Below are 11,191 nucleotides of genomic sequence, written 5' to 3'. Positions count from 1 at the left end.
GATTTTTGAGAAATTATTGCATACACAAATTTTTGCTTGCCTTATTCGGCAAGAAGGGCCTTGCTATTTAAGCCCAAATCGCAAGTTTTGCCCATTCGTCACGATATATATGTATATATATATATATATATATATATATATATATATATATATATATATATATATATGTATGTCGTGCCGAATAGGCAGAACTTGCGATCTTGGCTTAAATAGCAACGCTCATCTTGCCATATAGGTCAAGTGAAAATTTGTGTATGCAATAATTTTGCCAAAATCATTCTGAAACTAATGAAAAAATATATATTTCACTGTGTTTGTTTAGTATTAAATTACTGTAAACAAATCTAAAATATATTTAGTTGGGTTAGGCTAAAATAAATTGCTCTTGTTATAATAAGGTTAGGTAAGTTTTCTAAGATTCTTTTGGTGCAAAATTAAAAATTTTTACATTAACATTAATGAAAAAAATATATCTTTAAGCGTATAAGAGAAAATTTTAGAAAAGATTTAATTTTAAATGAGTTCTTGCTAACTGACCAGTTTTACATATTCGGCTCGACATATATATATATATATATATATATATATATATATATATATATATATATATATATATATATATATATGTAGGTAGTAGGTTGGTAGACAGCAACCACCCAGGGAAGTACTACCGTCCTGCCAGATGACTGTGAAACAGAAACCTGTAACTGTTTTGCATGATGGTAGGATTGCTGGTTTCTTTTTCTGTCTCATAAACACGCTAGATAACCGGGATATCTTGCTACTCCTACTTACACTTTGGTCACACTTCACAGACACGCACATGCATATATATATATATATATATATATATATATATATATATATATATATATATATATATATATATATATATATATATATATATATATATGTATATATATATATATATATATATATATATACATACATCTAGGTTTTTCTCCTTTTTCTAAATAGCTCTTGTTCCTCTTTATTTCTTCTATTGTCCATGGGGAAGTGGAAAAGAATCTTTCCTCCGTAAGCCATGCGTGTCGTATGAGGCGACTAAAATGCCGGGAGCAATGGGCTAGTAACCCCTTCTCCTGTAGACATTTACTAAAAAAGAGAAGAAGAAAAACTTTATAAAACTGGGATGCTTAAATGTGCGTGGATGTAGTGCGGATGACAAGAAACAGATGATTGCTGATGTTATGAATGAAAAGAAGTTGGATGTCCTGGCCCTAAGCGAAACAAAGCTGAAGGGGGTAGGGGAGTTTCGGTGGGGGGAAATAAATGGGATTAAATCTGGAGTATCTGAGAGAGTTAGAGCAAAGGAAGGGGTAGCAGTAATGTTGAATGATCAGTTATGGAAGGAGAAAAGAGAATATGAATGTGTAAATTCAAGAATCATGTGGATTAAAGTAAAGGTTGGATGCGAGAAGTGGGTCATAATAAGCGTGTATGCACCTGGAGAAGAGAGGAATGCAGAGGAAAGAGAGAGATTTTGGGAAATGTTAAGTGAATGTATAGAGGCCTTTGAACCAAGTGAGAGAGTAATTGTGGTAGGGGACCTGAATGCTAAAGTAGGAGAAACTTTTAGAGAGGGTGTGGTAGGTAAGTTTGGGGTGCCAGGTGTAAATGATAATGGGAGCCCTTTGATTGAACTTTGTATAGAAAGGGGTTTAGTTATAGGTAATACATATTTTAAGAAAAAGAGGATAAATAAGTATACAAGATATGATGTAGGGCGAAATGACAGTAGTTTGTTGGATTATGTATTGGTAGATAAAAGACTGTTGAGTAGACTTCAGGATGTACATGTTTATAGAGGGGCCACAGATATATCAGATCACTTTCTAGTTGTAGCTACACTGAGAGTAAAAGGTAGATGGGATACAAGGAGAATAGAAGCATCAGGGAAGAGAGAGGTGAAGGTTTATAAACTAAAAGAGGAGGCAGTTAGGGTAAGATATAAACAGCTATTGGAGGATAGATGGGCTAATGAGAGCATAGGCAATGGGGTCGAAGAGGTATGGGGTAGGTTTAAAAATGTAGTGTTAGAGTGTTCAGCAGAAGTTTGTGATTACAGGAAAGTGGGTGCGGGAGGGAAGAGAAGCGATTGGTGGAATGATGATGTAAAGAGAGTAGTAAGGGAGAAAAAGTTAGCATATGAGAAGTTTTTACAAAGTAGAAGTGATGCAAGGAGGGAAGAGTATATGGAGAAAAAGAGAGAGGTTAAGAGAGTGGTGAAGCAATGTAAAAAGAGAGCAAATGAGAGAGTGGGTGAGATGTTATCAACAAATTTTGTGAAAATAAGAAAAAGTTTTGGAGTGAGATTAATAAGTTAAAAAAGCCTAGAGAACAAATGGATTTGTCAGTTAAAAATAGGAGAGGAGAGTTATTAAATGGAGAGTTAGAGGTATTGGGAAGATGGAGGGAATATTTTGAGGAATTATTAAATGTTGATGAAGATAGGGAAGCTGTGATTTCGTGTATAGGGCAAGGAGGAACAACATCTTGTAGGAGTGAGGAAGAGCCAGTTGTGAGTGTGGGGGAAGTTCGTGAGGCAGTAGGTAAAATGAAAGGGGGTAAGGCAGCCGGGATTGATGGGATAAAGATAGAAATGTTAAAAGCAGGTGGGGATATAGTTTTGGAGTGGTTGGTGCAATTATTTAATAAATGTATGGAAGAGGGTAAGGTACCTAGGGATTGGCAGAGAGCATGCATAGTTCCTTTGTATAAAGGCAAAGGGGATAAAAGAGAGTGCAAAAATTATAGGGGGATAAGTCTGTTGAGTATACCTGGCAAAGTGTATGGTAGAGTTATTATTGAAAGAATTAAGAGTAAGACGGAGAATAGGATAGCAGATGAACAAGGAGGCTTTAGGAAAGGTAGGGGGTGTGTGGACCAGGTGTTTACAGTGAAACATATAAGTGAACAGTATTTAGATAAGGCTAAAGAGGTCTTTGTGGCATTTATGGATTTGGAAAAGGCGTATAACAGGGTGGATAGGGGGGCAATGTGGCAGATGTTGCAGGTGTATGGTGTAGGAGGTAGGTTACTGAAAGCAGTGAAGAGTTTTTACGAGGATAGTGAGGCTCAAGTTAGAGTATGTAGGAAAGAGGGAAATTATTTCCCAGTAAAAGTAGGCCTTAGACAAGGATGTGTGATGTCACCGTGGTTGTTTAATATATTTATAGATGGGGTTGTAAGAGAAGTAAATGCGAGGGTCTTGGCAAGAGGCGTGGAGTTAAAAGATAAAGAATCACACACAAAGTGGGAGTTGTCACAGTTGCTCTTTGCTGATGACACTGTGCTCTTGGGAGATTCTGAAGAGAAGTTGCAGAGATTGGTGGATGAATTTGGAAGGGTTTGCAAAAGAAGAAAATTGAAAGTGAATACAGGAAAGAGTAAGGTTATGAGGATAACAAAAAGATTAGGTGATGAAAGACTGGATATCAGATTGGAGGGAGAGAGTATGGAGGAGGTGAATGTATTCAGATATTTGGGAGTGGACGTGTCAGCGGATGGGTCTATGAAAGATGAGGTGAATCATAGAATTGATGAGGGGAAAAGGGTGAGTGGTGCACTTAGGAGTCTGTGGAGACAAAGAACTTTGTCCTTGGAGGCAAAGAGGGGAATGTATGAGAGTATAGTTTTACCAACGCTCTTATATGGGTGTGAAGCATGGGTGATGAATGTTGCAGCGAGGAGAAGGCTGGAGGCAGTGGAGATGTCATGTCTGAGGGCAATGTGTGGTGTGAATATAATGCAGAGAATTCGCAGTTTGGAAGTTAGGAGGAGGTGCGGGATTACCAAAACTGTTGTCCAGAGGGCTGAGGAAGGGTTGTTGAGGTGGTTCGGACATGTGGAGAGAATGGAGCGAAACAGAATAATTTCAAGAGTGTATCAGTCTGTAGTGGAAGGAAGGCGGGGTAGGGGTCAGCCTAGGAAAGGTTGGAGGGAGGGGGTAAAGGAGGTTTTGTGTGCGAGGGGCTTGGACTTCCAGCAGGCATGCGTGAGCGTGTTTAATAGGAGTGAATGGAGACGAATGGTTTTTAATACTTGACGTGCTGTTGGAGTGTGAGCAGGGTAACATTTATGAAGGGATTCAGGGAAACCGGCAGGCCGGACTTGAGTCCTGGAGATGAGAAGTACAGTGCCTGCACTCTGAAGGAGGGGTGTTAATGTTGCAGTTTAAAAACTGTAGTGTAAAGCACCCTTCTGGCAAGACAGTGATGGAGTGAATGATGGTGAAAGTTTTTCTTTTTCGGGCCACCCTGCCTTGGTGGGAATCGGCCAGTGTGATAATAAAAATAAAAAAAATATATAGTAAATAGTTTAATCGTTATTAGAACTTTTGTGTCACTGATGATTCCTTTTCGATGGTCTGAACATTATTTTTTAAATCTCTAACGTCCTTGATTTTGGGTATAACTGGGTGAATTCCACTCTAAGATTGCTATTTACTATTAAGTAAACAGGACAAGAGATTAAGGAAGATTGCATACGTTTCGAGCTGCAAAGGAACCCTTCAAGAGTTGTTCCGGCACGAGCGAACACTCTACCGCTGAGGTACTGAGGCACTGGTCATCCAGAAGTCATACAACACCTGAGAAATGGAAGTTAATCAGGTATGGTCCAGGAACGGACGGGTAACTCCATTTCCATTGATCAATAGTCCTTCCACAGTATCAAGTCACACCCTGAAGGGGAAAAAGCTCATATGGCAACCTCGTGAGGATAAACATTGAGTGCTGGATGACCTGGTTGAGAGAGTATCATCCCCTTAGAAGCTTGTCGGGCTGTGGTTCTATCTAGTGGGGAGGGGGATTGGACCAATGGTAATTACCCTTCGAGGTGTCATCGTGAATGGGAGATGATATGAAGGGGAACAGAGAGAAGAAAGTCTATTTTAGTGAGATGTGTCCACAAAGAGAAAAGGGAAGGATGGGGTTCCACCACCGGAGATCTTTATTACTCTCGTTTGTCCTCTTCTGTGTGTGTGTGTGTGTGTGTGTGTGTGTGTGTGTGTGTGTACTCACCTAGTTACTCACCTAGTTGAGGTTGCGGGGGTCGAGTCCGAGCTCCTGGCCCCGCCTCTTCACTGATCGCTACTAGGTCACTCTCCCTGAGCCGTGAGCTTTATCATACCTCTGCTTAAAGCTATGTATGGATCCTGCCTCCACTACATCGCTTCCCAAACTATTCCACTTACTGACTACTCTGTGGCTGAAGAAATACTTCCTAACATCCCTGTGATTCATCTGTGTCTTCAGCTTCCAACTGTGTCCCCTTGTTACTGTGTCCAATCTCTGGAACATCCTGTCTTTGTCCACCTTGTCAATTCCTCTCAGTATTTTGTATGTAGTTATCATGTCCGCCCTATCTCTCCTGTCCTCCAGTGTCGTCAGGTTGATTTCCCTTAACCTCTCCTCGTAGGACATACCTCTTAGCTCTGGGACTAGTCTTGTTGCAAACCTTTGCACTTTCTCTAGTTTCTTCACGTGCTTGGCTAGGTGTGGGTTCCAAACTGGTGCCGCATACTCCAATATGGGCCTAACATACACGGTGTACAGGGTCCTGAATGATTCCTTATTAAGATGTCGGAATGCTGTTCTGAGGTTTGCTAGGCGCCCATATGCTGCAGCAGTTATTTGGTTGATGTGCGCTTCAGGAGATGTGCCTGGTGTTATACTCACCCCAAGATCTTTTTCCTTGAGTGAGGTTTGTAGTCTCTGACCCCCTAGACTGTACTCCGTCTGCGGCCTTCTTTGCCCTTCCCCAATCTTCATGACTTTGCACTTGGTGGGATTGAACTCCAGTAGCCAATTGCTGGACCAGGTCTGCAGCCTGTCCAGATCCCTTTGTAGTTCTGCCTGGTCTTCGATCGAGTGAATTCTTCTCATCAACTTCACGTCATCTGCAAACAGGGACACCTCAGAGTCTATTCCTTCCGTCATGTCGTTCACAAATACCAGAAACAGCACTGGTCCTAGGACTGACCCCTGCGGGACCCCGCTGGTCACAGGTGCCCACTCTGACACCTCGCCACGTACCATGACTCGCTGCTGTCTTCCTGACAAGTATTCCCTGATCCATTGTAGTGCCTTCCCTGTTATCCCTGCTTGGTCCTCCAGTTTTTGCACCAATCTCTTGTGTGGAACTGTGTCAAACGCCTTCTTGCAGTCCAAGAAAATGCAATCCACCCACCCCTCTCTCTCTTGTCTTACTGCTGTCACCATGTCATAGAACTCCAGTGTGTGTGTGTGTGTGTGTGTGTGTGTGTGTGTGTGTGTGTGTGTGTACACACCTAATTGTACTCACATAATTGTGGTTATAGGGGTCGAGACTCAGCTCCTGGCCCCGCCTCTTCACTGACCGCTACTGGGTCCTCCCTCTACCAGCTCCATGAGCTTTATCATACCTCGCCTTAAATTACTATGTATGGTTCCTGCCTCCATTGCATCGCTTGCCAGACTATTCCACTTCCTAACATCTCTGAGGCTAAAGAAATACTTCCTAACATCTCTGAGGCTAAAGAAATACTTCCTAACATCTCTGAGGCTAAAGAAATATTTCCTAACATCCCTTTGACTCATCTGTGTCTTCAGCTTCCAATTGTGACCCCTTGTTTCTGCGTTCCATCTCTGGAACATCCTCTCTCTGTCCACCTTGTCTATTCCACGCAGTATTTTGTATGTCGTTATCATGTCTCCCCTGACCCTCCTGTCCTCCAGTGTCGTCAGACCGATTTTCCTTTACCTTTCTTCTTAGGACATTCCCCTTAGCTCTGGAACCAGCCTTGTTGCAAACCTTTGCACTTTCTCTAATTTTTTGACGTGTTTGACCAGGTGTGGGTTCCAAACTGGTGCTCCGTACTCCAGAATGAGCCTGACGTACAGAGTGTATAAAGTCTTGAACGATTCCTTACCGAGGTACCACAACGCTATTCTCAGGTTTGCCAGTTACCCATATGCCGCAGCAGTTATCTAGTTAATGTGTGCTTCTGGCGACGTACTCGGTATTTATACTCACTCCTAGATCTTTCTCCTTGAATGAGGTTTGCAGCCTTTGGCCACCTAGCCTATACTCTGTCTGCGGTCTTTGCCCTTCGCCGATCTTCATGACTTTGCATTTGGCGGGATTAAATTCTAGGAGCCAGTTGCTGGACCACGGATCCAGCCTGTCCAAATCTCTTTGTAGACCTGTCTGGTCCGCATCTGATTTAATTCTCCTCATTAGTTTGACATTATCTGCAAACAGGGACACTTCTGAGTCTTTCCCTTCCGTCATGTTCACATATACCAAGAATAGCACTGGTGCCCGGACTGACCCCTGTGTGTGTGTGTTTGTGTTTGTGTGTGTGTGTGTGTGTGTGTGTGTGTGTGTGTGTGTGTGTGTGTGTGTGTGTGTGAGTGTGTGTGTGTGTGTGTGTGTGTGTGTGTGTGTGTATGTGTGTGAGTGTGTGTGTGTGTGTGTGTGTGTGTGTGTGTGTGTGTGTGTGTGTGTGTGTGTGTGTGTGTGTGTGTGTGTGTGTGTGTGTGTGTGTGTGTGTGTGTGAGTGTGTGTGTGTGTGTGTGTGTGTGAGTGTGTGTGTGTGTGTGTGTGTGAGTGTGTGTGTGTGTGTGTGTGTGTGAGTGTGTGTGTGTGTGAGTGTGTGTGTGTGTGTGTGTGTGTGTGTGTGTGTGTGTGTGTGTGAGTGTGTGTGTGTGTGTGTGTGTGTGTGTGTGTGTGTGTGTGTGTGTGTGTGTGTGTGTGTGTGTGTGTGTGTGTGTGTGTGTGTGTGTGTGTGTGTGTGTGTGTGTGTGTGTGTGTGTGTGAGTGTGTGTGTGTGTGTGTGTGTGTGTGTGTGTGTGTGTGTGTGTGTGTGTGTGTGTGTGTGTGTGTGTGTGTGTGTGTGTGTGTGTGTGTGTGTGTGTGTGTGTGTGTGTGTGTGTGTGTGTGTGTGTGTGTGTGTGTGTGTGTGTGTGTGTGTGTGTGTGTGTGTGTGTGTGTGTGTGTGTGTGTGTGTGTGTGTGTGTGTGTGTGTGTGTGTGTGTGTGTGTGTGAGTGTGTGTGTGTGTGTGTGTGTGTGTGTGTGTGTGTGTGTGTGTGTGTGTGTGTGTGTGTGTGTGTGTGTGTGTGTGTGTGTGTGTGTGAGTGTGTGTGTGTGTGTGTGTGTGAGTGTGTGTGTGTGTGTGTGTGTGTGTGTGTGTGTGTGAGTGTGTGTGTGTGTGTGTGTGTGTGTGTGTGTGTGTGTGTGTGTGTGTGTGTGTGTGTGTGTGTGTGTGTGTGTGTGTGTGTGTGTGTGTGTGTGTGTGTGTGTGTGTGTGTGTGTGTGTGTGTGTGTGTGTGTGTGTGTGTGTGTGTGTGTGTGTGTGTGTGTGTGTGTGTGTGTGTGTGTGTGTGTGTGTGTGTGTGTGTGTGTGTGTGTGTGTGTGTGTGTGTGTGTGTGTGTGTGTGTGTGTGTGTGTGAGTGTGTGTGTGTGTGTGTGTGAGTGTGTGTGTGTGTGTGTGTGTGTGTGTGTGTGTGTGTGTGTGTGTGTGTGTGTGTGTGTGTGTGTGTGTGTGTGTGTGTGTGTGTGTGTGTGTGTGTGTGTGTGTGTGTGTGTGTGTGTGTGTGTGTGTGTGAGTGTGTGTGTGTGTGTGTGTGTGTGTGTGTGTGTGTGTGTGTGTGTGTGTGTGTGTGTGTGTGTGTGTGTGTGTGTGTGTGTGTGTGTGTGTGTGTGTGTGTGTGTGTGTGTGTGTGTGTGTGTGTGTGTGTGTGTGTGTGTGTGTGTGTGTGTGTGTGCTTTCTATCTAAGATGCTTCTTACTGAGATGTAATTATGCACTAATATTCGAAACAGCATTTTCTATCTTGTTATTTTCTTCATCTTCTTCTTCTTCTTCTTTATCTTCTTCTTTATCATCATCATCTCTTCTTTAGAGGCCTAATTGCAATCTATTTTCCTCCAATTTTGTCTGAAAAATAGAGCTTTTAACATTGTAAGAAATTTGATGTACTGTAGATAAGAATGACAAAGAGTGAGAAGGAGAGCAGAATTATATTGAATGTAGATGAGAGGAAATGCAAAATGAGAAGAAATACAGAATTTAAACGAATGAAGAATTAGAGGGCATGAAAAAATGAGCGATAATGTAGAATAAAAGGAAATGTAGAATGAGAGGGAACAGAGCGAGAAGTAATATAGACCGAGAGGGAATGTGGATTAAGAGTGGGATGAGAGGTGATGAAAGCAAGGTAAGGCGTGAGTAGTGGGTGGTTAGATTGGAATGGGATCAGGGGGAGAAAAAGAGGAGAGGTTTTCTCTTTTTCTTTTTGAGAAGGCTGGGGTGACTGAAGCCTCACCCACGGTTGCCCACAATCTGACCGTCATTCGGGAAACTTTGATAGGGGGGAGGGGGGGAGGAAGAGAAATAGGACCCCAAAAAAGGAGGAACAGAAAAGGGACAGGCCGGGACACGGGAGGACAAAAAAGAAGGGGACAAAAGATTTTAGCATCTTAAAAAGCGTTGGTGGGCTTGATATAGGACCTCGTTAGCAGGGTCCACTGGTGACCATTGTGACCATACCTAGGGGCTCATGTACCTCCCACACCTGGCCGCCTACGCCACCCACACCGCCCATGCCGCCCACACACACAAGCGATACAAGATGCAAAACAACCGCTGGGAGAGTCGAATGATAGCTCTAGGTCTTTCGTGTTGCAATCAACACATCATCAGGAGCTTGTAATGTTGCAGAAAGGAGTGGGAAGTCCAAGTTATCATCGTTTAGCAATAAGATATTCATAGATTTTATTATTCTTTTGATTTATAGAGTTCTTCTTTACTGAACGTGTTAATAAACAGTGGTTTACTCATTAGTAAATATCATTTTATCGCTTATTTAATTTGTACTGCAATTATATCAGGTAGGTATGTGTGTCAGGAAGCAGGACAAGTGTTTTCTGACGCGGGTTTTAGTCATATGATGAGCCACAGCTGGAGCTTTTGGTCATCTGACCGAGGCCTTCCGCTGGCTTACCGTTCCACACCTTTAAAAATTATGGCTACGATTATAACAGTTTCTAATAACGTTCCTGTAGGTTTCAAAGATTTATGTACGGTATTCCTCTTATAGAAATCTATTCACCTCTTGTATCGTATTCTTTCAAATTGCTTCGTTTAAAATCATTTTATTTAGGAAAGACCCACGAACATATGACTGTGTGCGTGTAAGCGTGAGCAAGCTTGTATGCGTGTGGGTGCGTGTGGGTGCGTGTGGGGTCGATGGGAGGGGTGGGGAAAGAGAGTGCAGGTAGGGAAGGTATTCAGTGTCGTGCATCACAACAGAAGGGAGGGTCGCCTGAGTGTGTTACCCAGCCTACTTCCATACCTGCGTTCCTCTGGCTTATTCTCTCCACCAGCACTACCATTATTAACACTACTACAACTATTACCAGCACCATCACTGCCGCTGCTGATACCCCTACCACTACTATTACCACCACCACCACTACCCCACCACAATACCCTAAAATCAAAACTATCGCCACCAACCAATAATCAGTCACCACTAGTTTAAATACTGTCCCTACCACCATAACTACCACCACTGCTAAAACTACATCCAATGACCAGACATCACCACATAACCAACCATTACCAACCTAAGAAACCACCACCACCACCACCACCACAACCAACCACCACTACCATAACCATCCACTACCAATGTAACCAACCACCATCCACCACAAAACAACCACAAGAACCAAACTCATCATACAAATCTTCGAGGGAACTTTTTCTCCAGGTTATACAGAAGAACCGATCACACGTCACAGTGAGGATACAATAGAAAAAAAGGTGCATATGATTCCCAAAAGAATGTCTGATGCCCCAAACAATGTTTGATGCCCCCAAAAATGCGCCCCGCCTTCTCTATCTCACCAAGTAGTGGCACAACATGTAAACCATTGTGCTGCACACGACATTCCTTGGGTAATAGGCTAGTAGATCTGAGGGAAGGTGGTTGAAGTACGACAAAGAGAGAGAGAGAGAGAGAGAGAGAGAGAGAGAGAGAGAGAGAGAGAGAGAGAGAGAGAGAGAGAGAGAGAGAGAGAGAGAGAGAGAGAGAGAGATGTAAACAATATAAGAGAAAACATCAGAAAAAAAAAGCAACAACGTACTCTCTTGGTCATTAGGTCACCGAATATTCCCAG

The sequence above is a fragment of the Cherax quadricarinatus genome, chromosome 34 (assembly GCF_038502225.1).
Source record: "Cherax quadricarinatus isolate ZL_2023a chromosome 34, ASM3850222v1, whole genome shotgun sequence".
Classification (NCBI taxonomy): domain Eukaryota; kingdom Metazoa; phylum Arthropoda; class Malacostraca; order Decapoda; family Parastacidae; genus Cherax; species Cherax quadricarinatus.
The sequence above is the reverse complement of the archived record's forward strand: the minus strand, read 5'-3'. Positions refer to the sequence as shown.